Raw genomic sequence first — 20,730 nt, 5'->3', positions numbered from 1 at the left:
TAAATAATTAGTTTTAGATTCGGTTTCATTAACATCATTTATTGTATAAATATACGTTTCTTTCATCAATAAAGTATCAGAGTTATTATTATGGAATTTACACGAGCTTGTGTAGTGGTATTAGAGCCCGGTTGATTGGCTTTTAAACTCCATGAGTTATCTGTGAAGGTTAAGACTAGAAAGTTAAAAGGGCGCAGTTTGAAGTTATAAACATTGTTTTTTAGGAGACGCTATCACGAAGTGCTTAAGGAAAACCAATTTCGTTCGGATGCAGTGGAGGATCCAATTGTCTAAAAATAACAACTCGAGCAGCATATCCTGTTCTAATTTGCGGCATCGATGTAGGTAACTAAAACTGTGTACAAAGACACCTGGAAGAAAACTGCAAGCCACTGTTAGTTCTTCAAGGGGCCGCATGTTATTGTGTGCATATATCTATTTATTTCATATCTATTCTTTAAACTAGTTTATTCAATGGTAAATTTTGAATTTTTCATTTTGGATTTTTTTTTTTAATAAACCTCTTTTTGTCACAGATTATTCAAAAAAAAAAAAATTAAAAATTAATTCAGAAAATTGTAAAATACTTTAAAACTTTGGATAACCTTTTTAAACATCCCACTGTTTACTAATTTTTATATTCATTCATCTTCTACATGTCTCAAATTTATGCCTTAGTGAATCTCTTTTGCAACTCTGGTGCAATGACTAGTTAGTGTATATATATATAAAGCCAATTTCAAAAAACCTCAATCGGTGAAAACAGCGGATCTATAGCAGCATAAGTCTGGAATATTGGCTATCTGAGAATGGTGGATGAATATACAGATTACTTCAAGATTACGCGGTAAATTTCTACGCACCTGTTTTTCTACATTTATATTTATTGTGTTGCTTTCTTTGGATTTGTACAAGGCTTTCAAGAGGAGAGCTCATTGGATCCCAGCTAAAGCTCTGGTTCTCAGCGCTCTCATTATCCAGTTGCTCACATTTATTGACAATTGGAATCTGCTTTCTTTGGATTTGTACAAGGCTTTCAATAGGAGAGCTCATTGGATCCCAGCTAAAGCTCTGGTTCTCAGCGCTCTCATTATCCAGTTGCTCACATTTATTGACAATTGGAATCTAAATGTAAATTCTGATCACAAAAATCTAAAAGACATGCAACTGCGTCTTTTAATTGAACTTTCGCTGATATATGATGTTAGGAGAGTAATGATATGTCTTTTGATTGGTTATTTGCTTCTTGCGATGGTCCATTCTGGTTTGCGCGCTGTCTGGAGCAATACTGGAGCATTAGCATTAAGTGTAATATGGCATATGAGCAATGAAGTTTACTTCCTTGTGAACGTAAAGGAGGAACAACAATCAGATAGGCTATCTCCAGCCCCTTCTGTTTCTTTGCATATGTCTTCTGAAATCTGGGAAGAGCGTAAGAGTTATAGAATATGGTTCAAAGTTTCCTACATCACCTTCTTCAGAGCCCTTCTGTTGTTGGTTGTGCTCTTGACCTTGGCGGTCATAGCAGGGAAAAGCATTTGTAAGATCTTTTCTCAAAAGGTTCGATCAGCACTCTCTTGTTGTTCCAATTGCCCGGAAACACAAGTGTGTGAGAACATTAAGAATCACATTCTCAAATGTTGGATCGTGAGTCATGCATCCCAACCTGACTATATAATGGCTAGATCAGTTCTCACTTCTTTTGCGGGACTACTAAACACAGTTTGCTTCGTGTTATTAGTAGTTAAAACCATATGGTTTCGGAGATCTTTTAATTTCTTACTGTTGGAGGGCATATTGATTTATTTTATTGAGTTTGCATTTGTCTTTATACTGTGGATAGTGGTCCTATTAAGATGGTTCACAGCTGTTATGTATTTTCCAAGGGATGCGAGATGCTTGTTTAACTTCGAAGATTTCTGGACAAGGAGTCTGGTTGATATGGAAAGGTATTTGGATGCACATTTGGCAGCCAGATTATTTAGTGAGGAAAGAATTCTTATGAGAATTTCAATAAGCACAGTATTTAAGCTACCTTCTATATTGTTGATCAAGGGGCTTTGGCTGCAAAGGCTCATGGTTTTACTTAGCAAAGTTTGTTGGCTTTTATCTGACCTTGCACTCTCAAGGATTAGGCGTTTCGTAATGAGCCCAAAAGAAAATGCTTTCTTGTGTGGCTTGAATGTCTCAGCATCGGAGACTGATCAATTTAATAGATATAAAGAAGCTTTGGAGATCATTCGAATGCTAGGAGAAATCGCCAGGAGCCTGTGGATAGCAAATCTATCGACATTTAGGAAAGCAGAGAAAAACATGTTAAAAGGTTTTGAATGTGGTAAGAATAATTGTGAAGAATTGATCAATTTAATGGGACACGCATCAGGGATGGTGGACGAGGAGGTTCCCACATCTTGGAAGATGAGAGCTATCTCTTTGATACATCTTATGATCTATTTTTATGATGGCATTCATTTAAGCGTAGTTAAAGATGTTATCCAAGCTTACTCTGAAGCACGGTGTTTCATGGATATTGTTGATAATTTAGATTCTGAAGTCCAATTAATAGATCTGGTAGCATACAGAGCATTTGGTACAATTAAAAATATTTGCAAGAAGCATCTCAAAACTATTAAAAATTCTGATGAACTCCCGGAAGAGAGCATCAAACTACTGGAAGAGAAGATCAAGAGGCCACTGCAACAGCATATGGAACAGTTTGAGCGAGAAGAAAAAGAAGGCGAGGAAGCTCCGTGGGAACATGACTCCGACTGGATGGCGGTAGCTGTAAACAATAGCTTACATAGAACGTGGAAAGCCATGAAGCATCATTCTAGTTCTGTTAATGCAATCCATGATCTTAGATGCTTGTTGGCAAACATTTTTGTTCATTGCATAGAAAGGGAACTGGACAGAGCATTGATAGAAAATTGCCTTAAATGGGCAGAGAACGGAAATGAAAAGGAAATATTCAATGCAACTTATATAGTTGGGAAAGCCAAAGGAGTTCGGGAGCAGGTACAAATTTATTAGTGTTCTAATATAAATATTTAAATTTACAAGTATTGGTGCATATTTAAATTTACGAGTATTCATGCATATTTAAATATTTAGAAGTATTGTTGGGATAACTTGGACATGATAAAATATTTAACTTATCAGATATGAGACTGCTGCTATTTGTGTATTATGTGATTAGTACTATTGATTATCTGGAGAGTTTCTTTCCAAATCCATCGCATTGTTTGTAGTTACTTATTTTATGCACGATTCGAATCATCACATGCGCTCATGGAGCACATGTGGCTCATCATCAATCCACATGACGCATATGTCATAGTTCGAAACATCAATAAAAATCACTAAAAACAATGCAATGGTTCTGGAAACAAACCCTCCACACTATTTAACCTGTGATTTTGTTTATTTCGCAGAGGATGGAAGGTAACCATGCAGTATGTGATCAAACTGAAGTTGGGGCAGGTGAAGTCAATGCCATAAGTGGAGGAGTGGCTGTCCAAGTGGATGGGGAAGGCAACGGTGCAGGGAGTGGTCAAGTTGAAGTTGGCCATGCAATTAATGATGGAACTGAAAGCGAAATGAAGGATGATGTGCAAGGAAACGTTCACCCTCATGCGAGCGTTGACATTGAAGAAATGGTAGAGTAATCGTTACTAAGAGTAATCGTTATTATCATGATCACTCTTAAGAGAAATTCTAGCCACAACAGCCATTATATAGTCAAGTTGGGATGCACGACTCACGATCCAACATTTGAGAATGTGATTCTTAATGTTCTCACACACTTGTGTTTCCGGGCAATTAGAACAACAAGAGAGTGCTGATCGAACCTTTTGAGAAAAGATCTTACAAATGCTTTTCCCTGCTATGACCACGGAGGTCAAGAGCACAACCAACAACAAAAGGGCTGTGAAGAAGGTGATGTAGGAAACTTTGAACCATATTCTATAACTCTTATGCTCTTCCCAAATTTCAGAAGACATAGGCCAAGAAACAGAACGGGCTGGAAATATCCTATATGATTGTTGTTCCTCCTTTACGTTCACAAGGAAGTAAACTTCATTGCTCATATGCCATATTACACTTAATGCTAATGCTCCAGTATTGCTCCAGACAGCTTGCAAACCAGAACGGACCATCGCAGGAAGCAAATAACCAATCAAAAGACATATCATTACTCTCCTAACATCATATATCAGCGAAAGTTCAATCAAAAAACGCAGTTGCATGTCTTTTAGATTTTTGTGATCAGAATTTACATTTAGATTCCAATTGTCAATAAATGTGAGCAACTAGATAATGAGACCGCTGAGAACCAGAGCTTCAACTGGGATCCAATGAGCTCTCCTCTTGAAAGCCTTGTACAATTCTATCTTCAAATCGAATTCTATCTTCAAGTCGAGATCCATCTCATGTGATTCCCGTATGTGGTATAAATTGTCCTGAAGGTACCTGCATCATTCGAAACAAAGCTATTCAGCACAATCGTTAACAAAAAACATCACAACTGCACAATGTGAATGGTGCATCAAAATTGGCATTCACACGTCTAAGGTCTTTTTGGCATATCTGGTGTGGGTATAAAAGGTTTCCATTAAATCTCGTAAGCCTTTATAACTATTATAAATAAACCAGTAAAGTAAAACAAACAAATCAATTATAAGAACTAAAAAGAAAGCTTGAAAAAAGATTAACATTTTCTAAAAGGCAAACACCAGAACACACTTCAAAATACTTTTCCTAAAATACTTCTTCCACCTGGGATCAAATTTGAAGGGCATGGTCACATTTCAATATGAAGTCATACTATATTTTCAACCCTTCTATGTTGACAAGTTATAACTAATGTTCCACCAAGACTCCGGGATAGGGAGATGCATGTTTGGGGTGATGCACAGGGGGGGCGTGTGGGAGTACCCTCAAATTTTAGGGAAAATTAGGGGGGCAAGGGGATATGGGGGTATATAATTTTTTTAATATATATATTTTCAGTAATGAAAGCATAAATACATTGATCCGTACATGATTGAATTAAATAATGAAATACACTGATCCATACTCATCATTCATACTAATACATACATCATTCATTCATACACCATGAGATTCAATAATGAACTAGATTGATCCATATTCATCATTCATTATTCAACATTCTAGAATCTAAATTGATATAAAAATTAAATTCATCATTCATCATTCTAGATTCTAAATTGATTTAAAATTTAAATTCGTGATTCTAGAATCTACTTAGTACTAAGCAAAATAGACTATAGTAGATACTTAAGCCTAAAGATTGGAATAGTAAATTGATATAACTCAAACTCAAAAAAAGTAACGAGTGAGAGTCAAAGAATCAGTCTAAGGTCATCCATATCTAAAGTCAAGACTCGAAAGTTAAAACTGACAATTAAAAATGGCCAATGAGCATTGAAGGAGTGCCATGGAGGAGGAGGTGCAACAGTTAACTGGCAAGTCAAATAGTGTTGTGCAGTAAGCTGAGTAGACATAAGCTTGGTAACTCGAATGAGTGAGTTAGAGATTGCAAATTAGTTTAGGTTTTGATATTTGTTATGTGTTGTTCTTTTTAGTTTTAATTTTTTTATGGTTTTTTTTTATAATTTTTTTTAATTTCTATATTACAACAGTTACTAGAAAAAAAACTAAGCAGGACACGGCCCCCCTCAAAAGGGGTGCTTCTGGGCTTGGTGCTCTTGATTAAATGCTAGTTCCAAACCCTTATATATAATAGAGCCCAATGGAAACATCGCAATTCGCTCATTCCTGAAATCCTTAAAATTGTTGTCTGATGCATTTTGAGTGGAATCTGAAATTTACTTTCTCCATATGAAATAAAATGAGGTCAGAACCACTCTCAAACATCCTAAGTCAATTAATAGGGCCCTAGGGTGGAATGTTGAGCTTTCCCACTCATAAATTATTGTTTCAAGCAAAATTAAGGGGGAGCACCTAGCCCTTTTTTAGGGGAGCTGCCCACAAGCACCCCTTTTGGGGAAACACATCCCCACACTAGGGAAACGTTTCCCCCTGCGTCTCCCTGTGTCTCCCTAAAAGGGGGCGTGGGGAAACGTGTCCCTGAGCATCTTCCCATCCTAGGTGTGTGGGAAGCGTGGGTACGTGCACCCCACCATAGGGGACACATCCTCATGGAACACTGGTTAAAATAAACTATTGTTTTCTTTCAACAGCAAAAAATGGATCAAAATTTTAACTATTTCGTATTTTATGTTTAGCACAATTGCAAGTCGTGTGGTAGTACTAAAATAGGATAGATAAACAGCAGTGTTTTTTATAATCACTACAGAGTCGAATTCCTATCAATCTTATGCGGAAATGATGTAGCTTAAAGTATCTAAATGCAGTACCAAAGTAAAATTGATACCAATAACCAAACAAGGCAGTGACTGCACAAACAATGTTTGTTGTAGCATCAAACTACAGAACTATATTATCTAAATTTTTTCCTGGTAGCACTCTCATTTCCATAAAATGTTTTTAATTCCAATGAACAAAGACTTGCCTGACTCGATAACGAAATTATGTTCCTTTGACATCAAGGATTTAGAAAAGAATTTAGAAAGAACCAATCATAGTAGAAGGATCATTACAGGATCTAAATACTAAAAAATAATCACCATAAAAGAACACTAAACATTAAAAGTTAAAACTAAAGATTGGAGTATCTAAAGAACAAAACCTAATTATTGACAAAGACTAGACATTAAATGAAGGATCGTGGGATCTATGACCCAGTGCCGATAAGAATACAAAATCAACTTCTGCATTCCCCTCATGACCCATCTGGATATGGACTTAAGGAGACCAGAACCAATCTTAATAGATTAATTACAGGATGTAACTGCACAAGCCTAGTACTCTATGAGTCTATCCCCCATCTGCTTATACTAGATATAAACAACACGTTTGTAGAAAGTTAGAAAAATACATTGTACAATCAGGTTGAACTCAATACAGATTCATACAGATTCAATTGGACCTACAACACATTCCAGCCACAAAGCTGTAAAGAGCACAATAAAAATAAAAGCAAACATTGAATCTTATCACTGTTGTGGATTTTGTCCTTAGAATAACATGAGACATTCCAAATATGATGCCCAATCTGATATGTTGGCTCTTCTAGCATGGATGCAAAGAGAAAGCAATTACAGTACTTGATCTGTTTTTTATAATATAAGACTATATTTTGCTAAGAAAACAAAGGTATACAAAAAAGCCCACATGCATTACATATCGAATATCATTCCTTTGGGAAAGCCCTAAAAGCCAAGTGTGTGTGGAGACTAATATCAAAAGAGGACCTCTGGAATCAGATTCACATTCAGAGATATATTGAGCCCAATTCAGCAGAAGACTGGATTGGAAACCCAAACAAGTCAATCAACAATGCATCCATATTATTAAAAGTACTGACTATAACATTCCCTTTAATAGAAAAATTGTTGGCATCGAAGGTTCACAATGAGGCTAAGGCAAAGATCAGTATAGACCCATGGATAAGCAGTGGAGCTGAGTACAAGCTGCCAGAAGCAGTGATAAACTCTCTTCAATCTAGACCAGGTAGCTGGACCAGGAAACTCCTCCATTTGCCAGCAGGATTGGAATAGCGCTGAATAGAGAGACGACTCAAAGGCCAAGCAAATATTCAATCGAAAGGATTTATAAACAAATCAAAAGTGTGCCATGCCTATATAAAAGACTCTGATGATGAACATGTCTGGTCTAAAATCCAGCCTTGGGGATTTACACTCCAAAGTTAGGATAAGAATCGTGTACCCTGGATAGACCAGAACGCACACTCTCATGGTGGAAGCGCATATGGATAAGAACCTTTCAAAAGTTCATTATTTACATGCAGTTGGCAATCTTAAATAGAGCACCCACATAGGAAGTTCTTAAGAGAAGAAATGGATCAAGTCCAAGCAAATGTATCATGTGTAAAAGAGTTGAAAAGAACATAGACCACTTACTGATATTCTGTCCTTACTAAAGGGAATCTGGATGGTTTGACAAGGATAAAGGACTGTGGACAAGGAGGTTATGCTGAAGAGTGCTCTAAAAGTGGTGGCAAAACTCAGTCCTCAAAGGCCTTCCTCTAATAGTATCATGGGGAATCTAGAAAGATAGAAATGTTGAAATCTTTGAAGACAGGTATATAATGCTTTCAATGTGCCTTCCAAGGTCAGTGAATCTTCTCAAACTTCAAAGCTTTTTCATCAACCCCAACACAGAAAAAGTTGATTCGTGCTCCTATGGACAAATCTAGAACATGGGGATTACTTTGATGGAGCTAGTCAATGTACCCCCCAAAAAAGGGAAGCCATACGTGTTCTCTATCTCAATAACTCTCACTGTATCAGATTTAAAATAGATTCAGGTGAGAATCAAATAACTACACCGAGCTTATTTCCCTAACAATACTCTAAAAACTAGCAGCCCACAGTGGCATTTAAAAAAATACCAGTGTTTGTTGGCTCATTGTTGTTAGATAGTGTACCCCAGATCATCTTCTACTAGGTTGGAGCACACATGGCAGATCTGGGCACCTTCTATTACAGCAGCATTACACAAATCCATGCAGCATTAAATTCCAAACAGCATAATGATCTGTTGGTGAGAATGCAGCAATAAATAGACAGTAGGAGCACATCACAAATTTTAGTATTCCAGCAATAAGGGCACACGCATGCATGTATGCACCAGCCATAAATAGAATAAGATAATTTTATCATTATACTTCAGGTTAAAGATAAAGTGCTAAAGTTAGATGAGTCAGTTCCGTTTTTTCTTTCAGTCTTTCTGAATTCATTTTTTATCAGTTAGATAGAGCACAGATCCAGAGACCTAAGTAATATATCTATTTTTATAAACCCTATGTGTCACTTATAAGAGAGAGTGAGAGTATGGATCTGTAATAGGGTTTGTTTCAGTTCTTACACAAAATCCTTTCTAGCAGATTTTTATTCAGCAGTATTGGAATAGCAGTAACAGGGGTTTTTGACATTGATCTGTGTGATCCAATGTATGTATTCCAACTGTGTTTCTAGATTTTAGTGAGATTCAGATTGCAGTTTTGATTAGCCTTTAAATTTAGACAGTGTTAGTTTCCACTAGAAGAAGAATTTGTTTACAATGCGTTAGACAAAAATTCATAATAGTATTAGAGAAAGGTTTTTTGAAACATTCTAAAAATCCTTGAATAGATAGTAGGACTGCTACCTATGAAAGGGAGCTGTCACGAGGCTCCAGGGATCGGATGCTGTGATCCATGCTTGAGAAAAGCACAGTGAAGTTTCAGGTTGTCGAGTTCTTTGTTAGGCTGCTGATCTGTTTTAACTTTCGTTTAGGCGATATTCCAATGCAGTAGTGTGGCTACAGTCAATCTCAAATACATGGACAGATTGGAAGGTCCCTCTTAACTTCATCCCAGAGAAGTCTCAGGTAACCAGCCTACATCCATCTTAATTCCAGATCTTCCAAGCATTTGGCGGGATCAAATTTCTTTTCACTCTAAAAAAGGTTTGCACCTCAATAGATTTGATCCCTCTCGACACTCGATAGATCTGGAGTTAAGATGGATCTAGAGTGAGAGAAATTATTCTTACATAAGAATACCATTGGCAAAACCATGGGTTGTCAAAACCACCAACAATAAATTGACTATTTTACCTCAATTTTATTTTAATTATTAGTTTTATTTTTTATTTTATTTCATTTCTATTTTATGCAATTTGACCGAGTCAAAATGTTTACATAACAAGACACTACATTACAACATCTCTTCCATACCAAGCTGGAGAGCGCCTCTAGGCACAAAGATATTGTTGGAGTACGATTTGTCTAACTTCTTTGAGAAACTGGTTGTAGAGCCTCCCAAACCTGTGTAATTGGTAAATCATAAAAAGAAGATGGCCAAGGTCAAGTGAGTCATACTTGAATCTATGAAGGATCATTAGATCCCTCACATCACCAAAAAGACCACAATAAAGTACATGTTTGATGCTCTAGTCGCTCTATCAGAGTGAGAACAACAAACAGAAGACATTGCTAAGAAATAAGCTGAATCCCTGCAAATGAGTAAAAGGATATTGTAGTTGCCTACTTAATGAAGATTATTGATCTCCATGATCAACTTGCGGCAATTGAGAGGAGGTGAAGGGTGAAAAGCTAGTACTCATTGCATTAAATAGGTCCTGTTCTTTTTGGAAACTTTTTTGGCTATGACATCTAGGCCAAAAAAAAGTTAAAACTTCCCATTTTGAAGAGGCTATGGAATGACTTCAACTAGAAGGAGCAGAATGTTGTCCTCATTAGTAAGACGAAGAAGGGCAACAAGAAAAGAGGAACTAAGAAGGGTTAAAAAGGGAAGAAAGAGAAGCCAGGTTCTTGCAACCAGGGAAAGAAGGACTTGAGCCACATCAAGTGCTTCAAGTGTCAAATGTTTGGGCACTTTGCTTCCAATGTCATCAAAAGAAGGGGAAGGGCAAGCAACTTATAAAGAGTACAAAAGCATCAGCTCAAGTGGATGAGCTTTCATCCAATCTCGAGATACACTTCTCAATGGTCTCATGCCTGTCATCTGACCAGTGTTTTACAACTCGGACTCGGACTCGGACTCGGCCGAGGATCGACTCCGACTCGGACTCGGACTCGGTAATGACTCGGCCGGCTCGATTTCAATGACTCGGTCGTTGTAAAAAATACATTAAATATTTATTTTTTTTATAAAAAAACATAATTTTAAATATTTTAAACATAATTTTAAAGATTTTCATTCAAGTTTCCAAACACACAACATTATAATATACATGGAAGACAACCATTCAATTCCATAATAACATACCCTGCATGGAGACTGAGTTATTGTGGGTGTTTGTGAGATACTGAGCTGTGACCTGGGCTGAGTTTGGTGCCTGTTCGCGGAACTGATATATTCAGTAAAAAGGGGCTAGATTTATCAGTTTTGGAGGTCCAGCTACAGCCAACCTTTGAGAGGACGTGTTGCTGATTAGAAGACTGTATCTCGGTGGAAGAAGGGCTGAGTTCACAACCATCTAGGAGCCATTATAATTTATACCTGAAGATGACAATCCTAAAACCACTCAACAAGTGACTGAGAAACTAAAGTTTGTATCACTGGAGCTACCCCAGGTTCCTCTTATACTGTGCACTGTAATTCTTCAAGAACTGTCCCCTAAATAAAGTTGTATGGTGAAGGGTCTTCTGAATCCATATTAAGAGGTGAGTCACATAAATGAACATTTCACACGGTTATATCCAGTAGATAGAAGGTTCAAAAATCAAATGCTGAATCAGGTTTCCCTAAAGCTGCCTGAATTAGTTTGCTGAAAGACTTTAAAGTTTAAAGAGCCATGCACTTGAGTATTTTTTTTATCAAATATCAGCAAAAACATGAATTTTTTTACCAAATATCAGCAAAAACATGAATTTTTTTTATTAAAATTGCTGCCCAGCCGTCCTTTCCATGACTCGGCCGAGTCAATACAAACCCGGCCGGGTTGACCGAGTCAGCAATGACTCGGCCGAGTCATTGGATGACTCGGCCGAGTCATTGCTGACTCGGTCAGCCGAGCCGGGTCACGGGCCGGGTCAACCTGTGGGCTAATGAAACGGTCAGAAACGGCCGTTTCCGTTTCAACCCGCCCGTTTTGTAAAACAATGCATCTGACATCATGTCTGATGTAGACTGGTATGTGGACAGTGGGGCCTGCAAACATACAACCTCTAACAAGAGTACCTTTAGTAGAACTTGGTGATGATGCCACATAACCAGTTGCAAGAGTGGGATCTATCAAGTGATATCCTTAAGCTTACTAAGTTATTGATGTTTTGTATGTACCTAGCTTAACTAAAAATCTCTTTCCAATTTCAGTGATGATAGATCCTACATATATAGCTAACTTTGAAGATCAACAAGTCCTCATCCTAAATTGCAAGGGAATCCTATAAGAACTTCAGGGTATGATAGTGACAACATGTGTGAGCTTTGACAAAAGAGACTAGGTCACTTGCACTAGTGAATGTTGCCAATCTTGAAAAACATGGTGTGCCAATATTCAAGGCTGAGAAGAAAGGAGTGTGCAAAGGTTGTGCACTTGGCCAGCATGTAAAGGATGTTTTCCTGGCAGTAAACATAGGTCAAGAGGGGTTTCTGACCTAATCAACTCAAATGTATGTGGGCCCATCTCTTCAACTTCCTTATCAAGTAACATTTACTATGAATATTTTATTGATGATTCCTCTAGGAAGTCCTAGACTTACTTCACAAAAACCAAAGGAGTTTGATAACTTTTGCATGAAATCAAGAATCAAGAAAACGTTGATAGTTCCCTACAACCCTCAGTAGATTGGGGTTGCAAAGAGGAGGAACAGATCTATCATAAAACAGTCAAATCCTTGATTCATGATCTAGTTCTGCTCATGTGTCTCTGTGTATAAACATGTCTTATCATTGTCTATATTTTGAATAGGTACCCTCACAGAATTTTGAAGGATAAGACATCAATGGAGGAATTCAGAAGCCTCAAGTAACACATCTTTGAGTTTTTCAGTTGTCCTATCTACATTCATATTCCAGATGAGAAAAGGACCAAGTTGGAACCTTCTAGTTTGAAGGGCATTTTTGTAGGTTAGAGTGAAACCTCAAAAGCTTATAGCATATACATTCCATCTCAACATAAAGTAGTTGTGAGCAGAGATACCAAGTTTGAAGAAAATGCATGGTCCTCTAAGTCTCAAGAACCTCCAATAGTGACCATGGAGGCAGAAGAGCTTGGTATCCCAAAAACAGATCTGCAGAAATCAAAAAGATCATGAAAAGCAGACTTAGATCAGCAAGCTTTTGGAAGTGCAAGGGGTGCCTCTTTACCTTCAAGTTCAGCTAGAAAGCCTAGATGGCTAATCTATACATTACAAGAGGCAACAGAGTAAGCTGGTGCTCCAACTACTTCCCTTCAAGTAAGCCACCCTCCTAAAAAGTTCCCTAGTTATGTTGCACTGATATCTTTCATTATTGAAACAAAACCTTCTAGTAACGGCAGTAAGGAAGCAAGTACTGCAAAATGCCATGATGGAGTAATACATCTCCTCCTAAAGAATGATGGGTAGGAGATAGTGCCTAGACTAGTGGAGAAGTCAGTATTTGACTCTAGTTTTTCTTACAACAATCATGCATGGTTAAGCAAAGAAGACTTAGACTCACCTCTATCCGATCGCATATGAGGATCTGAACAAGCCACATCGGATTATCCACAAATGCACCTTTGTCCGTGCACCGATTAAGTCAATCCGCCGCCTGGAAAGAAAAATAGCGCAATGCAAATATTTGCAAATGCCCTCCTGAAAACCCTCGGAGAAGGAGATATCTGCGGACCTGAAACCCTACATCCGATATAACAACCCATTTTAAGATATAATGTTTTAAAAAGTTAAGAGCATTGTCGCCGATCGTATATAAAACTAGCATTTGCACAAACCGGTGCAACGTCATAGAAGTAGTGAGATAGGGAAGTAAGTAAAAGTAATATTTTACTAAAATGTTACATATGTGTTGTATGAATTAATAATTTTATTATACAGTTAATAATAGAATTAATAGACAAGGGCTATCATTCTAAAATTTAGGATATAATTAAATAAAAAATAAAATAAAAAAATTGAGAGGAAATATTAGTTTTAAAATCCAAAAAATATTAATTAAAAAGAGAGATAAATTTTAGGTTTAATTTTAAAGCCTCAATGCGAAATGATTATATCAGAACATCCTAAAAAGTCTTTTAAGAAAAATGGCGATTAAAACCTTTTCCAAATAAATTTTAAAGGTTTAAAGCCTAAATATAATAAAAGCCGGCATATATATGTAAATAATAATAAAGAGATCGACCCCATAAAACTGCCACATTGCATATTGGGATCTCGCGAGTGGCGTTTTTTTTTTTATTGTCCATGACCAGACTTCTGAAGCCTCTAACTTGCAACTTTATTTACACCATATCCATTCAATTTAATTATTTGCACCGTAACCATTGCAACTTTTAATGTCCATGACCAAACACACGGCTTTAAAACTTGTGATATGAAGGGTGTGACGTGGCAACTGTGATATTATATTAAGGTGTGCTATGATGGAGCAGTTGGGTCTGCAACACGTATTGCAATCAGAGGTTTCAAAGTGACAAGGCTTCAAAAGTTGAGATATGGCGGATGCGATATTAATGGCCAAATGTGGAGAATTAATGGTTTTCAATAGAATAAACGCATTCATTATTACTAACGGTTTCCTGAGATTTCGCTCATAAAAGTCTTGGATTATTATGTAATCGGTTATTTGCTAAGTTATTCGCTCTGAATGTTAGTTACTCTCACCCTTGTGTTTCTCTTGACAGGTCAATCCCAACAAGCATAATTCAACAAAAATGTCTCGGTCGACCAAACCCAGGAAGAAACCTGTTGTTCAACAACAATCAGTTGCTCTTCCCCTTGAGTTTGCAAAATTGCCTACATTATTTACCGATACCACATGCACCTCAAACACCGGAACATCTACCTGGGAGGCTACATATCAACTTTTCGAAGATGAAGAGCCGAGAGTCATAGAAAGAGTAGTCATAGCCGAAGATTCATACCCGGTTTCTGATACTACATATAGTGATCTGGCCAATTCATTCCTCCACAGAATTGTTGCTCAGCTAAACATCCTTCCTTACATGGATTTGATCAGATGTGTTGTTGACCATCTAAACATAGCTGACAGAAACTTTATGACCAAAAGGAACACAGTCATCGGCTCTTTCACCAGCAAAGATTCGACTCAAATGTACCAATTGTCGGCACCTTAGAAGAAATATGATAATGACTTCATTGAGAAATTCATGAAGGAAAATCAGGATCAACCTCAAGTCATCAAAGGATGGAGAAGAGATGCCAGCAAGCATAAGCGAGAAAATAAGGGTATGCATTCTATAGCTTCTCTTGTCGGTCCATATTTTTATGTTGCCACCATGATATGTAGATTATTTGGTTATGTCAATACCCAAAAGTTTTCAAACCAGTGGGTACCCTTGATTGATGCAGCTATGTTATGGACTGGGGGACTGTTTTATCTAATAATTTAAGTACCCAAATCCTAGATTATAGGAATAAATGTAGTTTTTTTTCTAGAAAACATTGGTCCCCCATTTTACATGAGTGCCTATGTAATGGATGTTATTTGCTTTACTTCTGATTTCCCATCCATGGGATGTAAATGGACCATACAGGACCCTATTTCTATCCACGTTTATCATAGTATTCTCTGGGAGTCAAAATATCAACCCCATTTCTACAAAATTTGTCATGGAGTTGTGCTTCCAATCCACCAGTTTGTCTTTAATGAAAAATGCCCTAGAATCTCACCTGAAGCCAACAACCACCTCTTATCAGTTGGCAGATGGTTTGGAGAAGAGTCCTTTATCTATGTTCAAGTTTTTGGCAGCCTTGCACAGCCACATGTGTTACCCCTATATATTCCTGACAAGCTCCTCGCCCAGGAAATAGCCTATCAGACTATAGGAAATGGCCTATCTAAGGTCATGAAAGATAACAAAAATATAATGTGCCATGTCTTTCCCTTTCGTTGTGGTGCCTATTCCCTTGAGAATTTCAAGCATGTTGTTAAGGAAATGGAGGAAATGCAGCTTATGAACTTTCCAACCATTCTGAATTGGTAGTTCGACCCATTGATAGTGCCAAGAATGTTAGCACTCGAGCAAAACTGAAGCAGTTCACAAATGAGCCTGATAAGTTTGATGACCTATTTGAGTACCTCAAGTCTCCTCTTATACTTTCCCTGTTGATGTATCAACGACCGAGATTAAGTCTCTAATCAACGACTAAGATTAAAACAGACTTGATCCTCGTCTCTTAGAAGCTTCTCACCCTTATCTTTATTAATACCCATTAATATTTTTATTTTCCTAAGTTTAGACTTGGGAGCCCATTAAAAATATTAATTATTTTTATAACTCCTCATCCGGGTGAAATTTCTCAAAACGATTTCTGGGTCTTGGAGATCCCATTTGCCTTAGCCTCTCCTCCAAATTTCAAGGTTATAGTCCAAAAGAAACTATATAAACCCTATTTCACAAAAATGTATACTTGCAGCAAAGGCATACACGAGGAGCAAGGTGAGAAGGGAAAGGAAAGAAGAAAAATGGAGTCGATGAAGCTCAGGGAGCAAATGGCTCAAGGAGAACATGATGAAATTGTCCCAGTAAATTGTATCCACCTAAAATACATTTTTCTATATTGACCCTCAAGATGTATCTTGGAGATATGAGGGATTTAGTTCACGTCAATGTCAAGCATTTAGAATTAATGTGAACCAATTGAAAAGGATTGGCAGACTAGTGCCTTTGCTGCAAGTATACATTTTTGTGAAATAGGGTTTATATAGTTTCTTATATCAACCTATGTGCCTCTCTCATGACATTAATTATTGGGAGTTTAAGTGATGTCACAATAATGAACTAATGGAAAAGCACACATTATGGTAAGTATGGAGACTTAATGCCACTATCAGAGAGAGGCAAAGGTTGAGAGAGACGCATCAGTGCGGTTCAACCCCGAAGAATTAATTTAATTCAATCAATACGGGACTAAAAGGATCTACCACTTGCCCACAAAGTTAGTAAAACTCAATCAACAGAGCACATAGTATGACAAAGGAGTAAGCACATCACAAGTCTCAGATGTAGCTCATACTAAAGAGACAGAGGCTTCTTCTTCATCACAGGCAGAGAAAGTTCTAACAGACTATAATCTGGAATAAATTTGGGAACAGTTTGCCAAACAATCTGACACCAAAAATATGCAAACTCCTAAAAACACGTAGAAGACCTTGTTTAATATCTAGGCTTTAAAGGAAACTGTGGACACTGATGATTTGGAGATCATCCCAATATTTCCGACCTCTAAGATCATTCTGAAAATAGAGGAGATTCCTCCTCTTGATGTATTCTAAAGTCTGAAGTTGTTATGCAACCAATTTGTATGCCATACTACCAATCTTTTACAACACCTTGTACATACCATAATACTTTGGTGGTAATATATTATTCTTCTTAGCTTGCTTGAGGGACATTTGTTTGTATGGTTGTAGCTGTAGAAATACCCAGTCACCAAAACTTCTTTCGTTGCAATGTTGATCTGTCTATTATTTCATTCTATTCTGTGCTAAAGTGAGGTTATCCTTTAAGACTTGGAGAACTTGTTGTTGATGCTCGATGTGATATTCCATTGCTTGAACCTTATTATAGATTGGTTCAGTAGAGTGAACTTGTACAAAGTGACACGTGTCACTGTTTTGACCTTCAGACTTGAAACTGATACACAGCAAACTACAATCTGTACTCTTTCTGTACCTTTTTATGAAATTTCAATCTGATGCTCAGAGAGAAGGTTATGACAATTTTCCCTAGGTCACATGTTTGAGATATAATTTTGGAGCTTGCAAAAACCCTAACTTCCTTGGATCATATTTCTGAAAATATAGCGAGACAAGATCTGAAATTCATACCCAAGGTTCCTCAAGATTTTGGCTCAAATGGGTCTTAATTTTACCTTCTGAAACGTCATAGAAAAAAACTTATAGCGAAAATTCCATGATGGCTTGTTTGAAGCAACGAAACCCTAAAAGCCAAACCTCTGATACCAATTGCTATGGAACCAGCTCACAAAATAGAAAAAAATATAGAGCAACAACTTCAAATCAACCTCTTCGAGGGGGAAACCTCATTTACATTACACAAATGAACAATTCTTGGATGATACAAATGACAAGACCCCATTTCTATATATAGGAGTCTAAGGGATCACAATATAGTCAAAGCCCACAAAACAATAATAATGTAAGGGCACAACCATAACAATAGTGGGCTTATATGGGGCACAATAATAACAATATGGGGACAACATGAGCACAACAATAATAATAAGGGGCTACAATGACAATAATAATAAGGGAATACACTAGTATTATAGGGGCCCAATAGAAGCATAAGGCAGTGGTCAGCAAACAAAGGAAATGGAGAAGAAATGAACAAAGCCAAATTTTGGTCCCTGCCAATGCCTCCTTTCAAGTACGATGGAAAGACACCTAAGTCACCTTGACTGAAGACCTAGGAAGACTATCACAGTATGCAGGAGCTTATGCTCGTGCAACAATTGATAAGGCCTCAAAAGTGCAACAACTCCTCAGGGAGAAGCATGAGAAAATAAGGCAGTGCGAACAGAGTTTGGAAAGTGAAAAGTAGGGAGTCACTCAGAAATGGCAAGCTCAACTTGCACAATTGCAAACCAATTTTTATGACCTGGAGATTCATTATGAATTTGACATGAAGATTCAGGATTCCCAAGTATAGGAGTTGCAACACAGAATTCAACAACTAAAGGTCAATCCAGAAGTAGCAGAGTTCAAGAAAGAAGCAGCAGAGCTAAACAACCTACTTTCTCAATAGCAGGTTGTATTTTTTCAAAAGTTGGCCATTATCCAAGACCTATGTCAATCGACTAATTCACTTATAGATCAATTGTCTGATTTGAGAACATATTACAGAGAAGTAGAGGAAAATATTTCCAATTTCATCGATTAGAAGGAAAACTCTGAGGATCAATTGGCCAATCTCCCAAAAATAGAAGAATCTCGTAAAGACATTGTGTTTCAAGAATGGGAGATTAAGCTTAAACATGCAAAGATGGTGATCTATAGAGTCAAGGACATATCAAATAACATCATCAAATCAATCAGCGATAACCTATTGCAGGCTAATCTCATTTCAGACTGCCCTGAAGATACCTTGTCCGATGTAAAATTGCTAACAAAGTCTTGGGAAGAATCATCAAAGAAAAAGGTTGAGGGAAAAAAGGCACTATCAAAGATTGACTTGGAATGCCATTGGCATTTCCTAGTTAAACCTCAAAGTCAATGGTTGATGCTCAGGTGTCTTGCAAATACCACCAGTCATCTTCTTACAACACTCAACAATGCATTATTCATTGCTTGGATGCGCATTGATCCTCATCATCCACCTCAATTGAAGCCAATGACAGACATATGCGAGCTTCGATAGCGAATATCAAAGCAGTCTTCTTTCGAGTCATGATCAAAGTTGTTACAACAACAAGTTATTATTATCTTCTATTTTATTTTAAGTGTGGTTTGTTTAAACCACCCAACATTTTGTGGAATTTTTCTATATTTGAGTTTTGATTTTAAACTATAAATCCCCTTCAATGTTATGAAGAAGGGGTTCTAACATTTTGCAAGAAATTTTTTGGTTTGCACTACTATAGCTGAAAAGAAGTCTTAATAGAAAGAAGAACCACTTTGATTTTACTTATGAGCAGAGTTAATGTGTATCGGGTATTATTATCTATATATTAATGTTACGTTTGTGAGTTGAATTATAATTTCTTTTCAAGTTTGTCATATATGTTATTACATACGATTAAACAATTATCACTATTGATGTGTTTTAATCGAAATCTTCTAAGTGTATAGGCAAACAACGATATCTTATATGTGTAGTAAATTATATCAACTAATTTAATTAAATTAGTTATCATTACTTGTTTTATATTCATGAATGATTTGATGATCTACATTGTCATATTATGAGTGAAATCTTTAAGTCACATATATAGAAGATATATTATCTCGGGATCGATATTGTAAGGCCTTTAATTATATTCATTTATTTTTTACATACATCCATCAACCTTCACACCTATATCTCTTTTATCCGCTTTCATATATATGTTTAAGGGAAACTAGTCCCACCAACCCAGTCAAAGCCACCATCTCAAACGGAAAAGGAGCTGCTCTAAGTTCCTGACCGGGTGGTTTTCCCTGAATTTTAGGCCGAGGTTTTTGAGCCTTCAAAAGTACCTGTTAGCTCTGTTGTATGACGATGATTTTCTAGATTCATAGCTTATCTTGGTCCACTTGGTTCCACTAAAAGGAAGCTCACAACGGTCATCTTGTCCTTCCCTTGCACCGCTCATTCTCCCTTCATCAGTTCCAAAAACAATTAATTCCTTTATCAGGTTCGGGTTTAATCACTATCGCAAATCGCATCCATGTGTGTATCGAGGCCGCGCCCCTTGGCTTCCGCCGATGCGATCTGATCGCAAATCGCATCTGTGTGTGTATAAATGCCGCGCCCCTCTGCTTCCGCCGATGCGATCTAATCGCAATCTCACGTCGCCATACGTAAAGGCCCAAGATCCAAAAACCCGATTCGACGGCTCCCGTCATGCCTGATAAAGCGACTTGCCCGATCATCCCTCCGCCGTCCGATCAGCTCCGCCAAGATCCAATGGCCCACACTCATTCCGCTCCCGTTTCTTCTGATATCCCTTGCCAAGCCATCTCCACTGTCTATCCTCCTGATCCAACGACCGACCCTTCTCCTTCCTCCTACTCGTCCACCTACTGTGCAGTCCACGTCTCTTAACTGTTCAGTGCTCTCGAAGGACGAAGGTGACCAGTCTACCAGTACCAAGTGCATTTTCTCCTCAACAACCTCATTCAACAGACAGTATGGCCAAGAAGGAAAAGGACAAAGCACGAACAGGCAAATTCATTTAACAGTTATGGGACTTCATCCCATA

At 37.5% G+C, this 20,730-nt stretch overlaps 1 long non-coding RNA gene across 10 annotated transcripts in view; it reads right to left on the bottom strand.

The window, feature by feature from the left end:
- The window catches only part of LOC149217041 (uncharacterized), a 40,709-nt gene extending 27,182 nt beyond the window's left edge, over positions 1-13,527 (bottom strand). For 6 of the 10 annotated variants that reach the window (XR_016251199.1, XR_016251195.1, XR_016251197.1 and 3 more), the window contains exons 1-2: positions 13,283-13,527; positions 864-4,470 (exon numbers count right to left, since the gene is read on the bottom strand). This is a non-coding gene — a long non-coding RNA (uncharacterized LOC149217041). Of the gene's footprint in view, positions 1-863; positions 4,471-12,782; positions 12,874-13,282 lie in introns of those variants that run through there. The other 4 variants (XR_016251192.1, XR_016251193.1, XR_016251194.1 and 1 more) reach the window with 3 other exon arrangements.
- Between the last annotated feature and the right edge of the window lie 7,203 nt (positions 13,528-20,730).

The sequence above is a fragment of the Pinus tabuliformis genome, chromosome 1_1 (assembly GCF_031772625.1).
Source record: "Pinus tabuliformis cultivar Carrire ecotype Pingquan chromosome 1_1, CPIR1, whole genome shotgun sequence".
NCBI lineage: Eukaryota > Viridiplantae > Streptophyta > Pinopsida > Pinales > Pinaceae > Pinus > Pinus tabuliformis.
The sequence above is the reverse complement of the archived record's forward strand: the minus strand, read 5'-3'. Positions and strand labels throughout refer to the sequence as shown.